Below are 27,605 nucleotides of genomic sequence, written 5' to 3'. Positions count from 1 at the left end.
AAGTGCAGTGAAGGAGAATGCACTTGTTGAATGGAAGTCAGTATTATTTTCTGGTGAGATTGAATATGCTTTTATTTCAGGTTCTTTTAATGTTTTAATATTCAGCTTAAATATAACCTCCTTTGGAAAGGTCCATACCTCTCTTCTTCTCCCAGGTAGAATTCCCCTTCCTTTGCACCTTTATGTTACCCTAAACAGACTTCTATCATAAATTCTGTGATACTTCGTTGTACTTTCTCACCCTTAATGTATCCGCTTAAATACCTTCCTCAGGGAAAATGGTCAGACACCTATGATGAGGTTAAATCTTCTGTATACTCTCCTATAGCCCCCAAGACTTCGCTTACCAGCAATTACACTGGTGTATTTATGTACATAATTATCTATTTTATATCCTTTCCCAACCAGCTTATAAACTATAAGGGAAGAAACTATGTCATTACTTTTGATGGCTTTGTTCTTTTGAACTGAACATGTAGTGCCTGTCATGTAACACACATTGAAACAATATTTGAAATGGAGAAGAGATAGGGAAGGAAGGAAGGAAGGGAGGGAGGGAGGGAGGGGGAAGGAAGAAAGGGAGGGAGGGAGGTAGGCTCTAAATGGAGCTTTCCAACAAAGAAGATAGGTTGAGTGACCTGGTGGATGGGGGAGAGCCCAGAGCAAAGGGGACAAATTCTTGCAAACTATCTCTAGCTGGAAAAAATAAGCCAACAGATAAGAAAAATAAGTGGTGAACTTATCAAAGGTATGGAATAATCCTGCGTTCCTCTCCCATTAAAAAAAAAAATGCATCATAGCTGCCTCTTGAAGTCATTTACAGTGCATACATCCCTACATCCATCCCCTGCTGACTTTGGCAGTTTTGCCTCCTACACATCTCCATCTGTCTTTGTGCAAAATGCTTAGTTTCTCCTTTCAGAATAGGTCATTCATGTTTACAAAAGCTGTCCATGCTTTTTATTTTTTAATTTTAATGTCTGGGATCTAATCTGCTTACTTGCACATCACTGAGGCTAGGTTGTGGGCAGGCCAGGCCGAACAATAGCTGTTGAGATTTTTACGCCCCACATGCAAAAAGGCGAGGCAGTCTGGGAAAGGAAGAAGTATGGATTTCATTTACCTAGAGGAAACAACACCGATCTTAGTGTTTCTTTTTGCTTGTAAAAGGGAGGATATAAAGGTGGTGAAAAATAGTTTTGCCAGTCTATCTTCAAATGGGTAATTGGGAGGCTGGTAGGAATTTTCAAACATAATATAACAAAATCAAGGAACAAAAACGTTCCTTTTCATCTGCACAGAGGCTCTGTTGAAGCTGGAAATACTTGTGGGATATTAGGAATGAAAAATGTCAGCATGCACACTGCCCAGGCTTGCCTGGTTTATGGCTCCCACCTCGTGGCCGTCGTTACTGTCCAGTAAAAGAACCTCTTTGTCCCGGGAGCATTGCTTTTCAAAGACAAGAGCCATCCCCAAGCACCCTCTCAATTTCACATATAGGTCATGGCATTCAGAGAATAATGCGAGGGATGGCCCAAGAACCAGTTCTTTCAATCTTTGGGACATGAAGTTATTTAGTACTGGTTCAGCTAAGCCTTTTTGCTCCTATGAATTTCCTTCCTGAATGGAAAGTCACTTCTCCAAGAATACCTGAGTTCTTCAGTGGCTTGAAATGCAAGGCTTGTAAACAAATAAGAAGCCAAATGGGGAAGGGGCAGGTAGGAGGGACATACAGGAGACTGGGAAAGAGAGATATGTCATTTAAAAGCTGTAACCTAAAGCCTGTCTTAGTGGTGTGTATGTATGCGTGGGGGTGTGGGGTGTGGGTGTGGGTGTGTTATGAAATCCACAAGAGGAATGCCAATCCCATAATTCAGAGCTGAAATGATCCAGATCCTGAAATGAGCACATTTCCTGATGTTTGGGGAGGTTGAGAAACGTGGTTTATGGAGAAAGACAAGATTGACATGGGTATTCTGCCTTCTGCAAAATCCCCCTACATCCTCAGTCTCAAGTCAGATCCTAGAGAGGAAAGATGAGCTTCTGGCCCAGCCCTGGAATGCAGTGGTCTGTTTCTTAGAGGTAAGTGTGCTGAACTCTGGTTCTCTCAAAGCAAATCATTTTCCAGTCCAACTTACTGGTTCACATTTGTTAAAACTGTGGCACTGAAGGGGGACAATTGCTTCTCTTTCTGGATGTCTGCTGTGAATACCAGCCAAGCTATGTTGCTGAAGTCAGATCTAACCAGTCTTCCTGTGCGTATTGTGCCTAAAACCCACTGAAAATAAGAAGAGGAGGTGACTTTTGCATGAGATCAGACATGATTGAAGTGACTGAGGTGGCATGAACATGTGACATGTAACAGAGGATATAGTCCCTGTCAAATACAACATCTTAAAAAAAAATAAAGAGCCAATAAAGAGACAGTGTCAGAACAAATACCCCCTAAACACAAGCACTGCACAGCACTGGGTTACATTTTCATTCTACTACCTTAATGTCTCTGTGACTGAACTTACATGCCTTACCTTTCCAAATACAGTAAAACCTTGGTTTGCAAGCATAATTTGTTAAGGAAACATGCTTGTAATCCAAAGCACTTGTACATCAAAGTGAATCTCAAGAACCATTGGCTCAGATGTGATCATGTGACATTGGGAGTCACGTACTACTCTATTACAAGACATCACTCATTTATCAAGTTAAAATTTATTAGAAATGTTTGTGCATCTTGCTTCCGGAACACTCACGGAACAAGTTACTCACAATCCAAGGTTTTACTGCATTCCAATCTGGGCACTCTGTCTTCACAGCTTGCTCTAACAAGCCGTAATAAAACTTGCCATTTTCTTGTACTTTATTTTCCCTTACTTATTTCATTACGATCACTCTTGAAACTACAATGTACTTTCATGTGTGTAGGCAAAGGATATAGATGTTGAAATAACTTAAGTCACCTTTTTTACCTCTTGCCCTAACTTTGAAAACAATTCATTCATTCATGCATACATGAATGCATGCATTGATTGACCGATGGATAGATATCATTTCGTGAAGGAAGTGTGACTTATGTGTTTTTCAAGGTCAGGTGTTATACACCTGGGAAGTGGGGGAAACATAGGGTTATGTTAAAATGAAAACAGTATTAAATGGATCCTGTCTTCTGACTGGAGGAGAGAACTAGATTGGTAGATCTAAGATAATGTAAGACATTCTGGGTTTAGACGAATAGCCCTGCTCTCTCTAATACCGATGAATTTCCCAAGTAGAAGCTTGGGCAGATCCACTGAGGATGTAAGAAAGAAGATCATAATTGGAGAAATGACACTATTCTTACTTTCCTTAGACCCACAGGCAGAGAGAGGGTGGTGTTTTGCTCTCAGAAATGTTCTCCTTCAAAGCACTAAAGAGTATAACTGCCCGTGTCTTGTCTGTGATTGGAAGTTCTTCCATTCCTTGGAAGAAGTATGTAGAAGCCACTTTTAGGCAACAGCCTGGAACAATGAAAACTTGAGCAGGGCAAAAGGACCCACAGTGGCTACTGTGCTAACACAAACAGGCTCACTAAGCAAACCACCTCGAAATAGCCATAGGTCCTAACTGACCAACGGGCTACTTAAAATCAGGCACAGTTCCCAAGGTTAACAAAAAGTGAAAATTACATACATTCCCATACTTCCTCACTCCACACTATAACTGTAGCTCCTCACCACTGCCTCATGGCAGACAGTCTCTCTTTTGCTGTCCTGGTGCTGTTCCCAAATTTATATCTTTGTTCTGCCTTGGGTGAATTCTTTCACTGCCTATGCAGCCAGCCCCAATCCAATCAGAACAAGCCACAAAGTAGACACGTCCATGTAAAATGAACAGCACACTGCATGGTCAATATGCATAGGTTTGAATCTTCCCATTACTAATCAGTAAGTTTTCCATATCTCATTGCCTTCTGACCTCACAGGCTATTTCTTTCCAGATACTGTCTCACTTCTCCCTCTTCTCTTGCCTCTTTTGCTTCTAAACCCAAACCATCTTCTTAGATAGGGCTTTCTTTTTTCTTTCTCAGCTCTGCATTTTCACCAGTGACCCCCTGGGCAGTACCTCTCCTGGCTCAGTCTGATCCATGATCTCTTCTCTTTGACCCTGTAATAATTCCATCCATATTCTTGATTTACAAGTGGCACCCAGAAAGTAAAAATCTGGGTAAAGGTAGACCAAAATATGCTCAGTATTTATAAATTTCTAAATTACTTGAAGATGAATAATAAAGATAGTACTCTTTTATATGCAACAAATATTGTTTCACTACCATGTTCCAGGTATTATGCAAGGTCCTAGGGAAATAATATGGGACTGGTAGATGTAGTTCCAATCGATGGGAAGCTTAAAGACTAATGTGTTTGATCACTAGCATTATCTGGTTACTAGCAACACTTCCCCCCCCCCTTTTTTTTTTACTAGCAACACTTTATTTTATTTTTACTTGTTATTATTATTAATCTTTTTTAAGTAGGCTTCATGCCCAGTGCAGAGCCCAACGCGGGACTTGAACTCATGACAGACTGAGATCAAGGCCTGAGCTGAGATCAAGAGTGGGAAACGTAACTGACTGAGGAACCCAGGAGCCCACTCCTAACACTTTTAAAAGGTTTTTTAAAAAGGCCTTTACCAAGGATTGCTGCTATGTGAATGACAACAAGTTTAACAGTATAAAACTTATGGTAGCTTTTATTTCTTCTGGTCATTGTAGAACAATATTGTAAAACTCTTGAAAGTCTTTAGAATCTCAAACCAACACATGACTTTCTCCTTCCCTCGGCCTATCAATGACTTACATTAAAATGCTCTTAAAATGCCTAATGAAAATGTTTCTATTTATAGATGGTTTAGTAAAGTTTAATTTTAACCAAATCTAATTTTGTAAACCAAATTGAACTCTAGTTATTTTGGGCTAATAAATATATTTCTAACATCACAGCACAGCTATATTATTTACTAAACTAGCACACACAAAAAACAGAAACCTACCGAGATTTACTCTGTAAATTATTCTTTTTTTTTTTACTTTGGATAATTTGTTGAAAAGAAACAAATGAAGGGGCGCCTGAGTGCCTCAGTCGGTTAAGCAGCCGACTTCAGGTCAGGTCATGATCTCACCGCCCATGAGTTCAAGCCCCGCATCCGGCTCTGTGCTGACAGCTCAGAGCCTGAGGCCTGCTTTGGATTCTGTGTCTTCCTCTCTCTGCCCTTCCCCTCCTCGTACTCTGTCTCTCTCTCTCAAAAATAAATAAACATTAAAAAAAAAAAAAAGAGTCCTTTGAAAAGAAACAAATGAACAAAACATAGGTTATGAGATGTTAAATGTTTAATTCCTTAACTTTAGAGGTATTCTCCAATTTTGAAAAATCTATAGTTATCATGCAGGTTTAAATGGGATCAGCCTAAGATTTCTTAGGTATTCTCAGTAAACGTCTGTTTTTCTGTTAGCAAAAGGTATGGGACACCCTGGTGTTAATTTGATTTTTTTTTTATTGCTTTATCTCAAGCATGGAACAGGGGGCCATGCATGCCATTCATATAGTAGACATACAGCGGGTGCTAGCTCCCTCGTGCATCTTCCGGTTAAAATCAAAATTGGTCATGTTATACTTGCATATATCACAATACCATATTAAACAAATTTCATTATTATTGATACTTAAATTTTTTTTCTTTGATTTACTTTATTTTCTTTTTACCTCTGCTGCTATTTTTATTCTGAAAATGCCACTGATGAGTATTACAAGGAACCCTGTTTCATTGGCCTGGAATAAAAAATTGGAATGGGGGCATAGTTAGAGGACAAGGAGGACAAGGAATCATTAAAAAGATAGGTATTCAGTCACCTCCACATCCATCTCCTCTGGGTCCTGTAGGAGAAAATGACAGCTTTCCTCTGACATGGGTGAATACATTAATCTCTGACCCTGCCCCTGTTTGGAGCTTCAGTTATAGACTGGATTTTCTATTCTTTGACCTCTTCCAAACTTTCTTTTCATATTCCTACTTTGGCTCCTCTGTTCCTTCCTAAATTTCACCCTGGAGGGGTGCCTTGGTGGCTCTGTTGGTTAAGGGTCCAACTTTGGCTCAGGTCATGATCTCACTGCTTGTGGATTTGAGCCCCACATCGGGCTCTGTGCTGACAACTCAGAGCCTGGAACCTGCTTCAGATTCTGTGTCTCCCTCTCTCTCTGTCTCTGCCCTGCTCACGTACTCTCTCTCTCTCAAATATAAATAAATATTTTAAAAAATTTAAATTTCACCCTGGAATTTGTTTCCCATTACACTGAAATATCTTCTAACTCAATGCGATTTTATAGCAATGCTAAAAGGTCAGTCATGTTCGTTCCAGAATTTGATGCTCAGTAACTATAAAATCCAATTTATCTCTCAAGAATTACGGTTCCTTAGGAAAAATCAAATTATGCCTCTGTAGTTCCTCATTTCCATATTTTTTGGAAGGAATACGTCCTATAGGAGAGATGAAAGAGAAAGACTGAATTTAAATTTTGTTCTGTCTGGAGTTAACTGGACAAAGGTTAGGTAAGTTACCTAACAGTTTCTTGCATAATTTTCTCATTAATGCTGGGTTTTTTTTTTGTCTCCTAAATTAAGATTATAAGGATTTAAGGTAGTATATGGCAGTGGTATTTAAAATGTGGTCAGGGGGGCGCTTGGGTGGCTCAGTCAGTTAAGCGTCTGACTCTTGATTTTGGCTCAGGTCATGATTTCATAGTTCATGAGTTCGAGCCCCTCATCATCAGGTTCTGCACTGATGGCATGGAGACTGCTTGGGATTCTGTCTCTCCCTCTCTCTCTGCCGCTCCCCCCGCTCCCACTCTGCCTCTCAAAATAAATAAATAAGCCTTAAAATATGGTCTTGGCATGCACATGTACCTTTAAGACACTTTCAGGAGATCCTCAAGAACAAAATTAGTTTTATAGCATTTTTAAGACATGATTTCTCTTTTAACCCTCTCATTGTCTTGTAAGTATACTCAGTACAAATAGTTCCTTAAACTGGTTTTAGATTACACATTGCAGTTAACTGTGAAGGAAATAAAACCTATAGAATTTTGATGTAGTATCAAAGAAGAACATCCACAATTATCTACATGGGCTATGAAAATTCTCTTCCCTTTTCCAACTATATATCTGTGTGCGACCAGATTCTTTTCACACACTTTAGCCAAAAGTAACACACTGTAGAAGCAGATATGAGAATCCAGCTCTCCTCTCTTAAACCATGATTAAAGAAATTTGGAAAAATGTAAAACAGTGTTACCCTTTTCACTGAACCTTTTTGTTGTTGTTGTTTATTTTGGAAAGCATATTAATTATTAATTACAACAGATTATGTTCACATATAATGGATTTATTGTTATTTAAAATAAATTAATAAATAATATTCATTAAAATCTCTTCAAATTTTTCAATACAGTAAATATCAGTAAGTATAACACACACAAACATAAGATCTTCAGGGTCTTCAATTTTTTTTTAAAAATGTAAGAGTCCTGAACAAAAACTTTTGAGAACTACTGATATACGGAATGATGACATATAATTTATATCATGCCCACAGACTTATTAAACAACTATGGAAAATCTGAGCTCATATTTTGCCTTGAAAAGCAAGAGGAAAGTTATTTTCCTTTCTCCCTCCATTTCTTTGCTTCTTTCTTTCTTTTTCTTTCTTTTTTTCTTTCTAAATCTTTATTTCTAAATCTTTCTAATGTCTTTATTATCAAATATCTTTTTATTTTTTCTAATATCTTCTCTAGTATCAGCTATCTTAAGAAAGTGTGCAAATGTAAACAAACATAATAAGAATTTGCTTTATTTAGATCTTTATGGTTAAAAAATCCAGTATAAGAATCCATATTTAATGACAATAGGACACTCATTTATATTTAGGAAGAAATCAGAGACAAATCAGGACACTATATATTTACCAATCTGATATATGGTATATGATAGTAACGAGATGAAGTTGCAAAACATCTGGAGGAGGGGAAAAACGACTTACCATGGGAGGGAAAACCTCATCTGGCCAATTTGCTGGGTGGAATGACATAAAAGGCAAAAGCTTAAGGCATATTCTGTTTGCTTCTCTGCTGTGAGTGCTAACCAAGTTCTGAAATAACACCGCACATTGGCAGGAGCAGAGCTCAGAAACGAGGGCCTCAGGGCCTCGGAGGAGGGAGATTTAAAAGTATTGGAATTACAGCAGAGGACACACCAAGGACTATAAAGGCAGTCACTAAAGCTTGCTGAGAAGTCCTGTTTGTTACAGAAACTCAGTGAAATGTAGTGAGGAATCTACTGACATTCAGAAATCATGAATATATTCTGGTTTCACTTACACATAAACACATCTGAAAACTCCTCCATCTTTACGGTTCATTCATTTAATTACTTATTTATTTAGGATTTACTTGTGCTTTCTCCCTCTAAATAGATACAGCGAACCTGGTAAGTTAAATATAGTGCAAAATAAAAAATAAAACAGGAACTCCTCCGTGTCAAAGGGCACAGAAGTTACCAGGATTCTATGACTCAGGTCATTTGTCTATGTATTACAATATTGGCAACAGTTAACTCTGGGCCAATGAATACATGTGTCAGGTACTTTACATGATTTGTCCCATTTTGTTCTCAATGCTGACTTCAGCATCACATTCAATCATTCCCATTTCACAGAGGAGGAACCTGAAGAAGAGAGAGCTCTTACAGCACGTTCAAGTTTGCACAGCTAGTGAATGGTGGTCTTGAGCTCTTAGTCACTATAGGATGCTGCTCCTAATGATCATGTATCTGTAGGAGCAGCTGGGATGCAGGAGCAGGTGATACCAGGGCCCTGACCTCATGGAGCTTACACTCTCCCATACTATCCAGTTAACCAAATAACCAATTCAATGCAGACTGTTATCTGTCTCATACTCAAATTATAAATAAAAGAGAGTAAATAACTCTTTTCTAAAAATTTTCTTAAATGCTTACAGCCTAGGCTATCTGAATCTGGCATCCATGTCCCTAGCCTCAGTGGTACACATTCTTTTAAGAACGCCATTTCTTCCTCTGGTCTCCTTCGCCCCTATCTCCCCCCAGCCCTCAACTCCCAGATCTCGCCATCAGATCAATACAATCTCCAGGCACGCTCACCCGGGAGGCACCCGTTCCCTTTCCTGTTCGCTGTACTTGATTCACACACGGTAGTTGTACTTCATCTTGGCTCCCTGCAACCCTCCAACTACAGGAGCTAGAATGGAAGCAAAGATAAGGGAGTCCTGGTGGCAGCAGGAGCAGTGCTATTTGTAACCAGAAGCCAAACGAGCCACTTTAGCTTTGAAGGCACAAGAAAGCCTTCATTTAGATAGTAGGCAAAAAAGATCAAAGCTGAGAAGGACAAACATGTCTGTTGTGTGCGGCAGGCAGGCAGCAAGTTACCAGAAGGGAGCCCCACATCCTTTACTGCAAAGCAGATGCAGTACATCTGAGAGGTTACCATAAACCAAATAAATACTGCAGCGGAACCTTCCCTTGAAGTCTCTTGGAAACAAAAGCATGGGGCTTTCACCTGGAACAGACCGGGGCTTGCTCTCCCTGCAGCTGGCGCATGGCCTTCGGCCCCATACTGCTTATAATGTCTTAGATGAATGCCGAACATCTACTCATAAAATCACCAAAAAGCACAAAACCATTTTATATATGTCTGAGAGAACCAACGCATGATTTTATTTGAAGTATTCTCTGGGAAGTGACATACGCCGACTTCTTTGCAAACCGCAAAGGTTTCAGGTTGACAGTGGACAATTCAGAGAAACGTTCGCTCTCCTGAAGCACAGCCATGGTTCTCATAAATGAACACAGGAAAAGAGTACTTTTCACTCTTTCCCTCCTAATTGAACAGGGAAACGACGTAAATGCATTGGGCATCAACTCTATGGCAGATACTATTTTAGATTTTTTTTTGTTATTTCAATCCCAGTATAGTTAACATACAGTGTTATATTCGTTTTGGGTATATGATATAGTGATTCAATAATTCTATACATTATTCAGTGCTCATCACGATAAGTGTACTCAATCCCCTTTACCTCTTTCATTCATCTCCCCCACCAGCCCCCCAGTCGCCTCTGGTAACCATCAGTCATATACATGATTGTATCTGATTGCTATCATAATCCTGTAAATTTGGAATTAATATAGATGGAATATATAGATGGAAGAACATATTGAGTTTTTCCTTAAGGTCATATATGGTAAATAGTAGAACTGGGGTATGAACTCCTTCCTTCAAAAACACTAGATTTTATTTTCAAAGTTACTTTGTAATGAATTCTACCAACTAGGAAACTGAAACTCCAGTTGGGGAAATTTATGAAAATGACACAAAGGCAATTGACTTTGGGAATAAAATATTTTATCGCTAATTTGAAGGAAAAAGACAGATTTAAGATTGTTTCTTCTTTTTGAGAGAAAGAGGGTGCAAGTGAGCAAGAGGCAGAGAGAGAGAGGAAGAAAGAGAGAGAGAGAATCTCATGAAAGGTGGGGGGAGGGGAGAGGGAGAGACAGAGAGACAGAGAGAGAGAAACAAGGCTCAGCCGGGGCTCTTGTTCACCCAAAGTGGGACTCGTGCTCATCTGAAGCGGGGCTCGAGCTCACACCATGCAGGACTCGAACTCACCGACCATGAGATCATGATCTGACCTAAGTCAGATGCTTAACTGACTGAGCCACCCAGGTGCCCTAAGATCTTAATTAGGGATTTGTAACGAATACAGCACATTGAACGAAAGGACTTTAATCCTCAAACTTCATTTTTAAACACAATTTTGAGTGCACACCAGCTAAACCAACTCATCCTGACTTGTCCAGGAGGTACCAAGTAGACCTTTTGTTTTTTGCTGGATTTTCATGGTAAGTAGGAATAGTCTAATTGCTAGAGCTATAGCTCTAATCGCTACAAGCAACAGAAACTAATGAAATGAAACCCAGTGGCAATCAGAGTTACTAAGGTAGTTACGTAGTGCAGTGGAGGTGATGTAAATGGCCATGTGAAGGATGAATAGATGTTAGTCAGATATAAAGGGGGTTGGGGTGGGAAAGATTCCAGGCAGAGGGAGGAGCATGTTCAAAGACAGGATGACAGGAGGGAAGGGACCTTGGTAAGTAGGAGCAATTAGGAAAAGTAAGGATTACTGAGGACAGAGCGAGGAAGAACAAAGTGCAGGGGTTTTATCCCAAGAATAAAGAGAAACCTTTATAGGGATTGGGAAGAGTGAAGGGAAGGAGTGGAGGTTAGGGCAGACATATTCCCACTCCTACAGTGAAAAGATCACTGTACTAGGAACAGAGCGGAAGCTAGAGAACATCCAGCAGGTGACGCTGTAAACCAGAGGAGAGGCGATGAGTGGCTGGGGGTTAGAGGTTGAAAAAAGAGGGTGATTATGTACATTTCTAGATAGAAAAATTGACTAGCCTTGGCAATAAATTTGACTTGAGGTGAAGTAGAGAAAATGTCAAAGATGATGCCTCTTCTTCTGGCTCCTGCAAATGGATGGATGGTAGAAACCTATGTAAAGTTTAGTTTTAATGCTTAATAGTTTCTGTTAGTGTTGTCATAGAGATGTTCTGTTGGTAGTAATACCCTACAATGAGTGGATCTTTCCCCTGACAGAGGATCTCTAGTCCCCTGCTGCCCCTTGTTGATGTTGTGCCTTGATGGTGAAGAGATGGCCTAGGAAATAGAAAGAGCTTACATGCTCAAATATCACATCACATGTGGATGATGATAAGTTAAGTGTAAGGGATAATTAATTTCAAAGTCTCCTCAAACTGAAGATGAGTCAAGAGGTGGATCCACATGAATTAAATTCTTTTAGAACTAATTCATTTTAACCCACCTTCACGACTTTATGAGTGATAGGGAATTATTCAAGAACAGGTTTTTTATAATGTTACATTTCATAATACTTTTCGCAAGAAACAACAAAATGATTCTGGAAATCTCCTTGCTCATTAGATTCTGTTACAATGAGTAAAATTATCATCTTCATACAGTTTCTAAGCGTATTTGAGTATGGCCACCCTCTAGATTTTTCTCTCATCAAGAGTATTACTGTGAAAAAATTCAAAGCTACGTAGGGAACAGACCGGTGGTGGCCAGGGGGAGTGGGGGATGGGCAAAATAATAAAGGGATTTAAGAGGTACAAACTTCCAGTGACAAAGTGAATAAATCACAGGGATAAAAAGTACAGCATAGGGAATACAGTCCATAATATTGTAATAACATTGCATGGTGCCAGATAACTACACTTGCCGTGATGAGCATATTGTGTGATGTACAGAATTCTCTATTCACAACATTGCACACCTGAAACTAATATAACATTGTATGTCAACTATATTTCAATAATAAAATTTTCTTCAATTAAAAGCTACTTTAAAATTACTTTTGCCTCATCCCATGGTCAGATTGTCTGAAACACTTAGCTTATAATAATATCAAATAAAAATAATAAATAATTATGCATGAATAATATATCCTAATATGTAATTATATATAGCATATTATATGTACATTGTACACGAATATAATATAATAAAATACATAATCATATATATTAAAACAGTACACATATTAATGTTTATTAATATATAATACATAGTACATAATAATATGTTGTATATATTATGTAACAGAATATATAATTTTATATTATGCTTATATTAAAGTAATAAGTCATATGTATATACCATACTTTAGAGTTTACAAAATCATTTCACGTATGTTTTCTCACTGAATCTTCACAGTAGTACAAATATTACTGCGCTTCTAACAGAAAAGAGGAAATTGTGGCTGGGATTAGGTGGTCATAGTGAGTTTGAGAGTACAGGGTGGGTGATGTAATAATTTCTATAATTTCTATAATCATCATATATTTCTATTTCTATTATATATATAATTTCTATGTCTATAATCATCATATATGGTACAGAATACATCACCTATGATATACTACCTAATATGCAGTCTCATATATTTTCTCACTGAGTCTGCCTTGGTATGGAAGTATCAATCACTGTGCCCTTCTAAAGTGAAGAAAATGAGGTGATTTAATAATGTGCCCCAGTTCACTCAGCTAAATTACTGGGCAGATTTAGGACTGAACCAGCTTTTTAGAAACACAATTCCAGTATTCTTTCCACCACATCACAGCTGCCTTACATAATTGGCTGACTTTTGCTGTACAGTTTTTAACCAGCTCCTCAATGGCAGAATCACTTATAGGAATATGCATGACATTATCTGATTAAAAATGACTCAACTAATGACATCCAGAAGCAATCAAGAAAACCGAATGTGGCTCGCATGTCAGGTTCTGAATGGGGATATTCAGAAGTGCGGTAAGCATTTATGGGGGACATGTCCTTGGCAAGAGCCAGACTCTCAGGGCTGAACTGCATCGTGTGCAAGGGGTTTTCGTCATTCTTTCCCTTTCGAATAATGTGAGGAGCAGCCTCGCACTCCAGGCTCACACAACCAGGGTATCTTTGCAGATGGGAAGTGAGGGAGCCAGTGTCCTGAAGTGACCATGAGGCACGGTATACTGTCCTCCCAAAGCAAGGGTCATTAAGGCTCTAATGACCTCCCAGGAGCCCACCCACCCAGAAGAACAAAGAGTCTTCTAGGTTCCCGGGACAGATGAGAGCCCAGGCATGGTGTGTGTACAGGGGCTCCTGGGGGGTGGGGGTGGGGGCTGACATCATTTTTCTGACTTCATGGTTTAAGCACGGTTAACCCCAAGAAAGCTAAGAGGTAAGTCAAAACATGGAGGGAATTAACAGGCAGTGTGGGGAGGGGAAATACAAAAATTACCCCTGCTGCTGCTTCCCCCACTATAAGTGCTCGCTCCTTACAGTACCAAAAAGAAAGAAAACAAAAAACACATACTCACACACGTAGACATATATATGCATAAATGTTTATTTGTGTGTTTTCCATGTATTTTCCTGACCTCTAAGAATGCAGATGATGCATTTCTTTGGAAAAAGAACTATAATCTAAAGAACTTTCACTGATGGCAGAGATTAACCTTCTAAAAGTATTTTTTGGGGGGAGATGCAGTAAAAATTATCCATAAAAAAGAGTAATTACGTCTAATTATGACCCTGCCTCTAGTTCTGCCGACTTCAATCTATCTTCTCCTCCAGTGCGCGTATACACACACACACACACACACACACGTATGCGCTCACATGGACATGAACGTACATACACCTGCACACATGAGCACATGCACACACTTTAGTTTTATTTAGGTCAAAAAGAGGAGGGGAGTCATTATAATCTGCCTGCCTAATTTGTATCTGCATTGAATTTATGTGATCTCATTTATTGCTTCACTAAGTTTGAGAGGACAGGCTTCCTAGCTACACTTTACAGATGAGGAGGTTGATTCTGAGGCAGATTAGGGACCTGCTCATGGTTTCATATGAACAGATGTTTGTCTGGCTCCAAAGCCATTGTACACGCTGCTGTCTCTCATGAAACAGCTAAGGCCCGACATTTCTCCATGGTACACAAAGGAGGGCAGAAAATGCCTCACTTTAAAAAACTTGTTTTGAACCACAATACAGTTTTCCTTATTTCCCCTGTTTTTTTTCCTGTCTGGTAAGAATTCAGATAATGCATTTCTTTGGAAAATGGACTACAACCTAAAGAATGTTCACTGATGGGAAATAGCAAAGATTAAGTTTTAAAAAAGGTTATTGAAAAGATTGAGTAAAAAAATTCTATAAGAAAGAGACATCGTGGGGAGCCTGGGTGACTCAGTCGGTTTAAGCATCCGACTTTTGCTCATCATGATCTCGTGGTTTGTCAGTTTGAGCCCCACATGGGGCTCTGTGCTGACAGCTCAGAGGCTGGAGGAAGCCTGCTTCGGATTCTGTGTCTCCCTCTCTTTCTGGCCCTCCACCGCTCATGTTCTGTCTCTCTCTCTCCTTCAAAAATAAACATTAAAAAAACTTAAAGAAGAAAGAAAGAAAGAAAGAAAGAAAGAAAGAAAGAAAGAAAGAAAGAAAGAAAGAAAGAAAGAAAGAGAAAGAAAGAAGAAAGAGACATGGCATTAACTGTGGCTCCTCCTTTGGTCCCTCCTGACTCCATACTGGAGTTTTGGAGGCACTGAGATGTGCAGTTTCAGCATCACCTGGGAACCTGTTACAAGTATAGATCATGGGTCCCCCCTAACCATGCTATATCAGAAACCCTGGAGGTGGGGTTCAGCAATCTATGTTTTAACCAGCCCTCTGGGTGATTGAGATGGCCACTGAGGTTTGAGAAGAATTGTAGTACTCAACTGTTTGAGTGATCTTTCTAAAATATATATCTATATTACCTCCCTGCTCAAAGTTTGTGTTTGGCTATCTAGAACTTATAGAAATTGTAAGCTCTTTAAGTGGCTTATCTTCTTTTTTATACACAAAACCCTCACGATAACCTCTTTGTGATTACAGAGCTACTTACAGGTCCTATGTCAATAGAAAGTCTAATCCTGTTTGGAATGCCATTCACTCTTGGATCTGTCAGCTAGAAAATTGTTTTGAACTTACAATGGAACATAAGCATTACTACCTCTATGAAGATTGCTCTGAATTCACTAAGCAAACAGTGCTACTAAGTGGCCTTGTTCCATATTTCCATCATATTCTTATTATTTTGGTAATTTTGCACATCCTCCTCTTCATTACTTGAGCTTTTTGAGGGTAGAGAGTATGCTGCATACATCATTATGTCACCAGAGCCTTGCACTGTCCTTAGCACATAGTAGGTGACCAACAAATAGTTGTTGCGTAAATCATTTGATAACTGAGCCAAAGCCAAATACAACACACTAAAAATTCTACAGGGCATTTATGGTAGTGGTGACACGAAGTGGCATCTAATACAATTATTGAGGGCTTTATTGCCATCAAGTATTATGGATCCTCTGTTTTCTTTAACATTCCCCATTCGTTTCTATTCCTACTTAAACAAACAAAAATACCTCCCCTTTTTAATAATATCTTGCGTTTGTTATTCACAGACAAAGGATTTGGTGACACCCATATAGAGAGCTTATTTCTCTGAAACTCACATATTTTCCCAAATATCAAATCTCTATTTTTTATGCCCCCAAGACCTGCCCCACATGATGTTCTGTTTTCTTGTAATCTACCACCAAAGCGGAATCTTGAGGCAATTTACATGAGGAAAGGGGAGGCAGGTACTGCCTGGATCAAAGCTTCCTTTATCAGCTTTGAGTTTTAAGCTCTCTACACTCTAAGCTACATGAGAAGAGTAACTTCATTTTTTTGTTTACTTCTCTGTCTTAGCAGAAGAGTGCTTAGCACATAGTATGTATCTAATAAATACTTACTAAATGAATAAGTGAATAAATGTGATACTCTTGATCTCTTTAGCATGACAAAAGTAGTAATTACTGGGCTTTGTTGAACAAGGAAGGATTTTCTAATACTTCAAATTTCTTTTGAATCTAGCAAAAGGTAGGCTCACTCACCACATTATAGTGCTAGGTATAGGCAGAAGTAGGTTCTGAAAAATAGGAAATGGAGAGCCCAAAGCCCACTCTTTCTAATCCAAATAAATGGTGTCAAGTAGGAGAGGGAGAGAACAGAGGGCTTCAGGTGATGAGAAGTGACTCCCAAACTCCCTTGTGCAGGCCCAAATCTGAGAAAGGCAAAGCAGTCGGCGGTGGGGAGAAGAGCTTTAGCTCAGCCTGTTTTGGGACATTGGAAACCTAGCTCCTGGAACGCTATTCTCTCCCAACCTGGAGTGGTGCACCAGGTAGGATGATTCACTGTGATTACATAAGGGGAGAATCTGAGCTTAAATATGTACAGGCACTCACCAGGGTTGGCCGATTTAGCAAATAAAAATACAGGGCACTGGGATGCAGTGACTTTTGCACCAATGAATGAATTTTTGCCTGTTAGTTTTGTTTGGGTTTGTTTGTTTTTGTATGAATGTCCTGTGCAATACTTGGGGAAAGGCTTGCACTAAAAAAGTTCAAATTCATGTTCTACATGGCATTCAGTGTCTTAAATGGCAACTCTGTGGCTGCCATGTTTTTATGTATTCAGGGATTCCCTTGGGCTCCCCACCCCTCCCCCCCAACCATGAGGACATGTAAAGGACATGTAACAGCTCTCTGAGGATCTTGCCAGACCATGTCACAGCATACTGAAAGCCAAGGTGTGGCCAAGTTTCCAGGGACGACTGATAAGTCCTGATCAAGGCAGAGAAGAAAAGACCCCAAGTTATGGCAGCCTCATTAGAAGAGAGAGACAGACTCCCTAGGAATGGCACCAGTTGCCCCTTGGTAGTGTCATCTGTCAGGACCAATAAAAACCCAAGAATCCAAAGAACTTGTGGTTGGATGGGAGTGTGCCCCTCAGATCTCAGCTCAACATAGAATTCTCTCGTTAGTTGTAGAGCGGGTAGTCGGCTGACAGTTTCCTTGGGACTTCAGAATCACTTGCCCTTTGAGACAAGAGCACTTTCTTCTGGGTAGCTCCTTGTAATGACCAAATGTAGCAGAGGTACCCGGGCCTGGCCATTTCTGCCCAGCATAAGACCCTTCTAACAGTGAACTCTCCTCGAGAGTTTGCTGCTGGATTGGCAGGGACTCTGCCGTATCCACATGCAGTCTTCCTACCCAGTCCTGCTTCCTCCCCTCTCGCCTTTCACAGGTACCACATCTGCAGCCTGAAGGCTTTCCCTGTTCAGTCCTGTTTCCTCCTTCTTTTGGTTTCCACAGGATTTGTCTCCAAATAAACCCCTTGAACTCCTGTTATTTCAGCATCTGCCTCCCGAAGGTTCCAACTAACACAACCGTGTTAAATAAGGTGTAAATTACCCTCCCTTCCATAATCTCAGCTGTTTTCTTGAAGGGAAAGAGAGAAAGCACCAGAACTCTGATATATTGTGTATTACCTAAGCTACCCTAGCAGAAAAATAGTTTACATTTTTAAATCACAGTGAGAATACCCAGCTGGAATAAATCCACCTGGAATAAATTTATCTCTCCAAGTCATCTTCTTACTAAGATGTGCATTCACAAACTAGCTATAGAGAAATAAAGAAGTCACTTTTTCTTTGCATGTTTGATTGTAACATGGAAGAATTTACAACCCTGCCCATTTACTTCCGGTGGAATCAGACTTTTCTGATTAATGACATAGGAAAACAGAGATTAGGGAGAGGTGGAAGAAGGAGATGGGTTACAGGGAGGAAAGAGAGGTGAGCTTCGCAAACATTTGAAATTTCAATGTCAGTCTGTCAGGGGAGGATGTCTTTGAGTTTCGCCCTCTGACCCTTCATTAACTTCAATGCTAGCTTCCTATCTTGGGAAAACACTGGCCAGGTTAATTTCAGGATCTCAGCCTTTACTTTGTTCTGGGCAAATGACCAAAAGTTATTTCCTAGCAAGTACCTGAAAAGTGGGAGAAGGGGATGAACTTCCTGCCGGCCCTTGTGGTGTAAAGGCTTATCTTCCTCATTTACTAAATCTCACAGAAGCATAATGCCCTTCCAGGAACACTCTGCCGGAGCCAGGTTTCTATGCTCTCAGAAAGTATTAGGTTGCATCCCTCCCAGAACGAACGGGATTTATTGGAGAAAAATATACCAAAAATACTTTAGAACCTGAGTTCTTTAGCTTGCGCTTCAGAGGAATTCGTGAGTTCAGTTTAACCCGTCTTTGTTCCCAAAGGCTCTTAGACTAATTTCCTGCCTATATTAAGTCCTGTCTAAATCTCAAGCATACGATAGAACTGCTTCAATACTCATATCTTCCTTGGTCACAATTGTCACAGATTTATCTCTCTCTTTGAATTATTACTGTACTTATTTTCTTATCATTTTTTTCATTCACTATATACTTCCTCATAGTTTACAAGTAGTTTTTTCTATATAAATATCTGGTCTCACCAATTAAATATTAAAGTTGTTAAGTAAAAAGATCATATATTTTTCTTCTGTAGTAAACAGTATCTATTAAATGCTTCAAAAGTAGTTGTCAGGTAATTCTTTAAGTTCGCTTGGAACCAAAACAAGTTATTTCAGGAATATCACAGGCACAAATGATTAAATCAGGGTCAAATAATGGCATTTGAGGGGGTATATAAATATTTTCCCATTATGCTTTTATTCTTTGAATTAAAGAAGTTTAAAGCCATGAGAGACGATGGTAAATGGACTTGAGCCAACTTGGTTATGAAGAGCTACTTTGTCTCTGCTAGTGACCAACAATGAGGTTTGAGTTGAGTCAGAAATATCTACTCCACCTACAGCCTTGCTATTAGTTATAATGAAATGAGGTCTCAATCTAAATTCTGCCATAAATACAAACAAAACACACACAAAACAATGCTTAGAAAGCCAAAACAAAACTATTTACGCAACCTGTTCATTGGCTTGAGGAAGTCTTAACTCACTATCCTTTTAAATACCGTTTTCACAAATTGCAAGAAAAATTCACTTGAGGAAGACAGAGCAATATTCTAGAAGCAGACATAACAACATTCCAGAGCCAGGATTGTCACCATTACAGCTGAATCAAACAACCAGAATCCTCCAGAATCCAAGGCTGGACACAGTAATCTTTGGGGATTTAGATTAGGACATCTTTTCCAAGGGTGTAGGCTACAAACCCTCCTTGAGTTCTTTTTGTTCATGCATGTGTGGGAAGTATCTCCTAAATATTTTAGCCAATACACACACATTGAATATTTACATTTCCATAATAAGGACTCATTTTTAACATTAATCATTCTTGTCAACAATCTGCTATTTTCACCAATAAATGAGCCATTTCTGACATCCAGTATATTAATTATCAAAGTGGCAGTGATCGGTCCAAATACAAGTAGCTAAACAAAGTCACCACTTCTGGAGGATAAACTTCCTGAGATCCAAATCCAGTTCTAGACTTTTCATCCCCAATCAGCACATTCATTGATGATCTCTGGATTAGGCATTCTTGATTAGGTACTAAAAGCATATGCGTTACAGGCTAAACCAAATGATATATATGTTCTCTCACATAGTATTCGTTGCCGTATTTAAACATAATTTATAAGGTTTATAGTCAAAACCTTAGGGAACGTTTCTGCTAAGGCTTTTTTTTTTCTTTTTAACTGGGTTATCCAGAGTCTTGGTTTCAGCTCCCCATTCCCACCTGCTAGGGAGCCACTGTGTCTTTAAAACAATGCTACTTAAAAAAAATATTTAACTTTTCTTACCAGGCTTCCACATAAGATTTCATCTGAAGAATAGAAAGAGTTGTTGTAAAAAAAAAATGTTGGCATGAATTAGTCTGTTACTCCTATCCTGCTCTTTCTCGATGATAAAACTGCTACCGAGAGGGTGTAGAGATAAAATTTGAGGTTTACTATGTAGTGGCAGAGATAGGCCCAGAAAAACATTTATAGTAGGAGATATGTTATATAAAAACCCAGAAATTCCACTACTATTTATTTATCCAAAGGATACAAAAATGCTGATTCAAAGAGGCACATGCACCCCAATGTTTACAGCAGCACTATCAACAATAGCCAAATTACGGAAAAAGCACACATGTTCACTGAGTGATGAATAGATAAAGAGGATGTGGCATATATCTTACCATTTGCAACAACATGGACGGAAGTAGATTCTATTATACTAAACAAAATAAGTCAGAGAAAGACAAATACCATATGATTTCAGTCATATGTGGAATTTAGGAAACAAAAGAGATCAACATAGGGGAAGGGAAGTAAAAATAAGATAAAAGCTTGGGGCGCCTGGGTGGCGCAGTCGGTTAAGCGGCCGACTTCGGCTCAGGTCACGATCTCGCGGTCCGTGAGTTCGAGCCCCGCGTCGGGCTCTGGGCTGATGGCTCAGAGCCTGGAGCCTGTTTCCGCTTCTGTGTCTCCCTCTCTCTCTGCCCCTCCCCCGTTCATGCTCTGTCTCTCTCTGTCCCAAAAATAAATAAAAAACGTTGAAAAAAAAATTAAAAAAAAAAAAAGATAAAAGCAGAGAGGAAGGCAAACCATAAGAGACCCTTAAATACAGAGAACAAACTGAGGATTGCTGGAAGGCAGGTGGGTGTGTGGATGGGCTAAATGAATGATGGGAATTAAGGAGGGCACTTGTTGGGATGAGCACTGGGTGTCATGTAAGTGATGAATCACTGGGTTCTACTCCTAAAACCAATACTACACTGTGTGTTAACTAATTTGAATTTAAATAAATGAATTTAAAAAAGATCCTCTGACTTCAATCTGGAAAGAAAGTGGCCTGACGTTACATGTCCATGAGGAATTCAGATGTTATAGGTGTTAAATCAGTTCATTGTATGAATGAAAATTAAAGGCAGTGATTGAACAAAAAATATAAGAACTATGATGGTTAACCCACTGGAGTCTCTATTAGGACATGCTGTCTCCCACTTCCCATTGCGTTCTTCCATAAAGCTACAAAGGCTAAGAACAAACTTGACTGCATCTCAGTTATTAATTCCTTGAGTTAGTCCTCCTGCATATTTTGGTTTAAGCAAAGCTATTCTGACAATATAAAAATAAAACAAACACAGGTAAAGTTATGGAGCTATTTGAATCACTCAAATAACTCATGTATTTCTACATTTCATTTTGAGTTTATCAGAGCTTTACCAAAGTATGTTCCTTTAGGAACATATTTTTAAATACAATATAGATTTCATTTTGAGTTTATCACAAGCTTTCTCAAAGTGTGTTCCTTTAGGAACATTTTTTTAAATAAATACATATTTTTAAATAAATATGTTCCTAAAGGAACATACTTTGAGAAAGCTTGTGATAAACTCAAATGAAATCTAGAAATAAAAAAGTTATTTGAGTGATCTGGAAAACCTTGTGGAGGTTCCTCAAAAAGTTAAAAATAGAACTACCCTATGACCCAGCAATAGCACTACTAGGAATTTATCCAAAGGATACAGGAGTGCTGATTCATAGGGGTGCATGTACCCCAATGTTTATAGCAGTACTATCAACAATTGCCAAATTATGGAAAAAGCCCAAATGTCCATTGACTGATAAACGGATAAAGAAGATGTGGTTTATATATACAATGGAATACTACTTGGCAATGAGAAAGAATGAAATCCTGCCGTTTGCAACAACATGGATGGAACTGGAGGGTATTATACTAAGTGAAATATGTCATTCAGAGTAAGACAGACATCATATGTTTTCACTCGTTTGTGAAACTTGAAAAACTCAACAGAAGACCATGGGGGAAAGGAAGGGAAAAAATAGTTTCAAACAGAGAGGAAGGCAAAACATAAGAGACACTTAAATACAGAGAACAAACTGAGGGTTGATGGGGGGGCAGGGGAGAGGGGAAAATGGGTGATGGGCATTGAGGAGGGCACTTGTTGGGATGAGCACTGGGTGTTGTATGTAAGCGATGAATCACAGGAATCTACCCCCGAAGCCAGGTGCACACTGTATACACTGTATGTTAGTTAACTTGACAATAAATTATATTAAAAATAACAAAAATATAAATAAAAAGTAAATAAAATATTTGCAACCTAAAAACAAACAAAAAAATTATGTTCCTAAAAAATTATTGTAATTGACTCCTTTACAAGGATTATAATATTTTTGTATGGCTGTGTGATGTTGGTACATTTTAGCAACCCTTAAATCAGCATATTTTAATGTTGCCAAATTGGATTTTAAAAGAGTACTTAGTGTAGATATTTTTGAGACCCCTAACACATAACTGACTGCATAGTTTTACATTTCCACCTCTGATGAAATGTATGCACAAGGGAGGCAGTGAAAGTAGGAAAGGTCATGGGAATAGTGTGGATCTATCTCATCACCAAATTATATCCATGTCTTAAAAAGCCTTGTTCCAAAGTGGATTGGGTTTCCTCTGAGCTACAAAGAAAGAATAAACAAACAGAAATGCTTTTTTTTCAAAGAGAAGGAAAATAATTGCCAAGCTGGACGCATTTAATTGTAGCAAAATAACACAAATTAATTTACCTCAAGTCAAAAGCATATTTTACTGATTAAAAAAAATAACAAAACCTGGGAAACTGCCCAAAGTTTCCCTCCAAAGAAAGTATTCAACTGAAGTCTAAACTGTGCAAATACGCCCTGTCATTATCACCAGTTGGGAACCATGGACAATTCTTGATGCCAAAGTATGAGAAGCCATGTTAGCATCATACACCACCTATGTTGTTCCAAACTATTGAACAAATTCAAAAAGACCAATTTACAAAAATGTAGTACATACAGTGGTTATTTTTATTGCCATCTATCCCTTTAGATATTTCTCTGAGCTCAAAGCTGCCAAGTTTTTTGGATGTAGCCGAAGAGTTAAGGAACAGACAAGTCACAGCTCACCTTGTCAGAGATACATCTTTTGCTTCCCAAATCTTGGTTTACCAAACCATTGTCTCCTAGAAGTACAGTTGATTTGAATGGCTTTACCAACTTAAAAACATTTAATATAATTTCAGGGCCCTCAAAATCTGCTTTAGCTACTACTCTATTCCAGTGGGGGAATATCTTATATACCACTTTGCCCTCTTCTGTTAAGTTCCATCCCATCATTATGATGGTTAGTCCTTTATAAGAACAAATAAAGATTCTAGCTCTCAATTCCCAGAGGTAAATATATGGGCCATACATCATGAAGCCTGCCTGTAGTTATAAATAAGAACATAAAGTCTACAAAACCCCAAACTCACCTGATTTTACTAAGCTGTCTACATAATTAAGCTCAGATATTATTATTATTATTAATATTTACTAGGTTAGATAAACTATCCTACCTTTGGCTTCATGTAGTCCTCATTGACCTGGAATGAACAAAAAATAAATAAATTGTTCTGGTGACTTATATAAAAATATGACTTGTTAAATAAATCTTTTAATTTGTCTAAATCTTGATTTTTTTCTTTGTATGTTCTCTTTTGTGAAAAGATAATATAATACGCTTTTAGGACTTGACAGTCTCCATCTTTTACAGAAAAAGACTCTGAAGATCAGAAAGGTTAAATGAATTATCTGAGGTTATACTCTTAATTAGTGGAACATCCAAGGTCAGGATTTAGGTCTGCTGATTCTCAGGCTAAGATACTTTCTATAAATCCAGATACTAAACTATACTTTATATTCCTAATTACTTCAATTTTCTATCTCATAAATACTCTCAAAGACATGACCACATTCAACAACAGTATTACTACACAGAGGGAAAAAAATGTTTTCTTGTATACTAAAGATCTTTTATCCCCACAACTGAAATAATTGTCAAGCTAAAAACATGACCATGGCACAATGGCAGAAGGAAAGACGAGCTAAAACCCGACTGCATCAGATTAGGTCTACAAAAGTGAAGAATGAGGCATATGTGCATTTAATGAATACATTTTTTTTTCTTATCCTCAAGTTCCAAGTTAACACATTCTAATGACTGGAAGTGTGGGAATCTTGGGAGGGGATGGAATAGTGGAGAGAACGGACAGCTCATTTCCAAATTACATCCTCCTCTTGCGTGCAAATGAGTGACTCCAGTCAATAAAGAATAGCCATCTGCAGTCACTGCTTTGTACAATAAGGTCCCCCACCCCTACACTGGAAATTGCAATGTCTATTTCAAGCATTTTATCCTTCTGTTTTGCTACATTTTCCCTCCTATGTTTATATGATTACTGAATGGATGGCAGGGTCTCTTCCAAGGACACATCCATAACCAGAGACATTCTAAGAGATATTGCTGATTGCATCTTAATCCTTCTTCTTTGGCCTAACAAAGGAAAGGAGACTAGGCAGGGCCCAACTTGCTTTTTAAAGTGTGGTTTCATAAAATTGGCCTTTCCATAACAATGTGAGCTGTTCATTCAGCCTATAAAAATGCCTCCTATTAGACAGCTGTTTTGTTTTTGCTGAGCTTTGGAATTGGGGGCATGGTATTTACACTGTGTCCTATTATAAGCTAAATAGGCTCACACCCTGGAAACAGTTACTGCTTAATGAAAATAATATGCTATAACCAAGATTATATTAACATCTGACAAGAAGACCTCCCTTGTACTAAAATGTGTCTGTTCTAATAAAAGTATATGCAGATTTAAAGCTATTTCTCTGGTTTTACTCATGGGAAGTATGTATAACATGACTTTTCTTTATATGTTTTATCTGAATTCAAAAGGAAAGCTTCTGATGATCTTTGAAAATGTTTCCTAGTTTGGTAAGATGCACAGTCCTGAGACTTTAGTAGCAGACAGACCCAAGAGGATCTGAGCTGTGCCATTAAGTTGCTATATCACCTTGTAAAAACCGCTTAACTTCCATAAGGTTCGATTTTCTCATTTTATAAGTGGAATAAACATACATAGCACATGGTATCCTCATGGAATTCCAAGACAATATCAAGTACCTCGTTCTATACTAGAAAAAGAGCAGGTATTCACTCAACATGGAATCATGGTTATCAGCATAGGCTTGGGAGTTAGTCTGAGTTCATACCTTTGCTCCAGCACTTTTGTGGCTATGTCTTTGCTCTTGTAAATTTGGCATAATAATAATAGCCATTGGAATGATTTATTTAGAAAGATGAAATAAGATAATATACATATGGCACTTAGCATAAAGTCTGATAGATAATAAACATTCCATTCCTTAATTCAACAGGTATTTTCCAAGCACCAGATTTTTTTTGTAGAGCTGAAGAGTCAACCATGAGACAAATGGTCAAAAAACACAGCCTCGTGAGCTAAATTTTCCAGAAAGAAAATACAACAAACAAAATAAATAAGATCACTCTTATTTTTTTTAACGTGAAAAAAATGCCAAGGAGATTTACAAAGAGCCGGGAGATGAGAACAGGGTTGAAATTTTAGGTAGTTAGGAAGAGCTCACTAAAAAGATATAATCTGAGTAAAGACCTAAATGTTAACAGTTATTACTGTTACTATTATTTTTTCCAATCTTTCTTACTCAGTAATCTCTGATAGAATTGAATCAGAAATTAAACGAGAAAAAGGAAACCATTCAAGGTGGAAGGCATTTAATTTAGAAAATTAGGTGCTTACAAAAGCATTGAAAGATATGAAGAAGTGAAATTTAGGTGAAACTACTGTTTTCCTTCAAGAAATTAGGATATTGAAATTGCTGGAGGCCACTGCCAATGATCTCATCCACCTGTGGCATTAAAATGGTAATTCTTAGGGGTTCTCATTAAAGCCACTGGTTAAACCTCATATTTGTCTATTACCAAAGCTGATGCACCTGCCTGTCTCTGGGGAAGGAGTTACATTAATTTCTATTTATTTTCTGCCTTCAAAATCTCACATAAATGCATCTCATTAAAGGATTTAAACCAGAATACTGATGGTAATGGATTCTGGGAAATGAAATTCCTAGATTTCTAGCTTGTGATAACAAAGAACGGCATACAACGGGGTCTGGGTAAGTATCTATCAAAAAGTAAGAAAAGGGAAGCCTGGATGGCTCAGTTGGTTAAGCATGTAACTCTTGATTTTGGTTCAGGTCACTGATCTCGAGTTCGTGAGTTCAAGCCCTGCATCGGGCATTGTGGAGTCTGCTTGGGATTCTCTCTCTCCCTTTCTCTCTGCCCCTTCCTACTCTCACTCTCTTGCTCTCTCAAAATAAATAAATAAACTTAAAAAAATAAAAGAAAAAAAAGATGGAGAAGCAAGGCTATTTACTACATATCAGGTGTGCTACATTCTTTATATTCATTTACTCGCCTGCAAAACTGTTATTAGTGGTATGTTATCCCCCCCATCTCAGAGATAAAGAAACTTGAGCTTGGATCAATTCAGTATTTTCTCTGAAGTCACACACCAATTAAATTGCAGAGCTGTGATTTATTCCTCCTAAGATTCCAGAACCTTCCTTCTTAACCACTCTGCTCTTATTTACCTGTTTTTCTCCCTGGAGAAAAGGATAGAAAGTGAGGCTAATTATGTAATGATCTAGAGAATATCATAACTGGCTTTATTTGTAACTGACCTTGTCAGAAAGGAGTGATGGAAATGGTAATTTAAAAGGGACAAGAGGTAGTTCTGAGGCAGAATTCCGTAAATATTGCTCAGGAGAAGAATGAAGAGATGCGCCAGAACATCTCGTAGGTCTATTTCCACAAATATTCTCAACCATTCTATTTTCAGGCAAGACCTCTTGTCCAGAGTAAGGTCTGCAGAGAATTAGAGTATAAGTTCTAGAAGGACTCTTAGAAAGCAATTTACCCCAGAGAGGGAAATGAGACCACCAAGACCATCAACATCGAGAGATTTGTTCAAATTGACACACAGGCAGACTTGGAGTAAAAAACTTTCTCTTCTAGACCATGTTTTAGTCTGTTGTTTTAATTATTTAATATCTATGATTTTTTGTGGGTCTGGTGGTTAAAACAGTTAAGTAGAAATCTTGTTTGCTATTCTTGGCTCATCTGCAAACTTGCTGGCAGCTATGTCATGTCTCATTC

The 27,605-nt window shown here is 38.5% G+C and overlaps 1 long non-coding RNA gene across 1 annotated transcript in view; it reads right to left on the bottom strand.

Moving 5' to 3' along the window:
- Nucleotides 1-27,605, bottom strand: part of LOC131494497 (uncharacterized) — a 127,840-nt gene that overhangs the window by 27,469 nt on the left and 72,766 nt on the right. The window contains exon 4 of the long non-coding RNA XR_009253436.1: nt 23,923-23,949. This is a non-coding gene — a long non-coding RNA (uncharacterized LOC131494497). The remainder of the gene's footprint in view (nt 1-23,922; nt 23,950-27,605) is intronic.

Source organism: Neofelis nebulosa, chromosome 14, assembly GCF_028018385.1.
Source record: "Neofelis nebulosa isolate mNeoNeb1 chromosome 14, mNeoNeb1.pri, whole genome shotgun sequence".
Taxonomy (NCBI): domain Eukaryota; kingdom Metazoa; phylum Chordata; class Mammalia; order Carnivora; family Felidae; genus Neofelis; species Neofelis nebulosa.
This window is presented reverse-complemented; position numbering and strand designations above follow the sequence as displayed.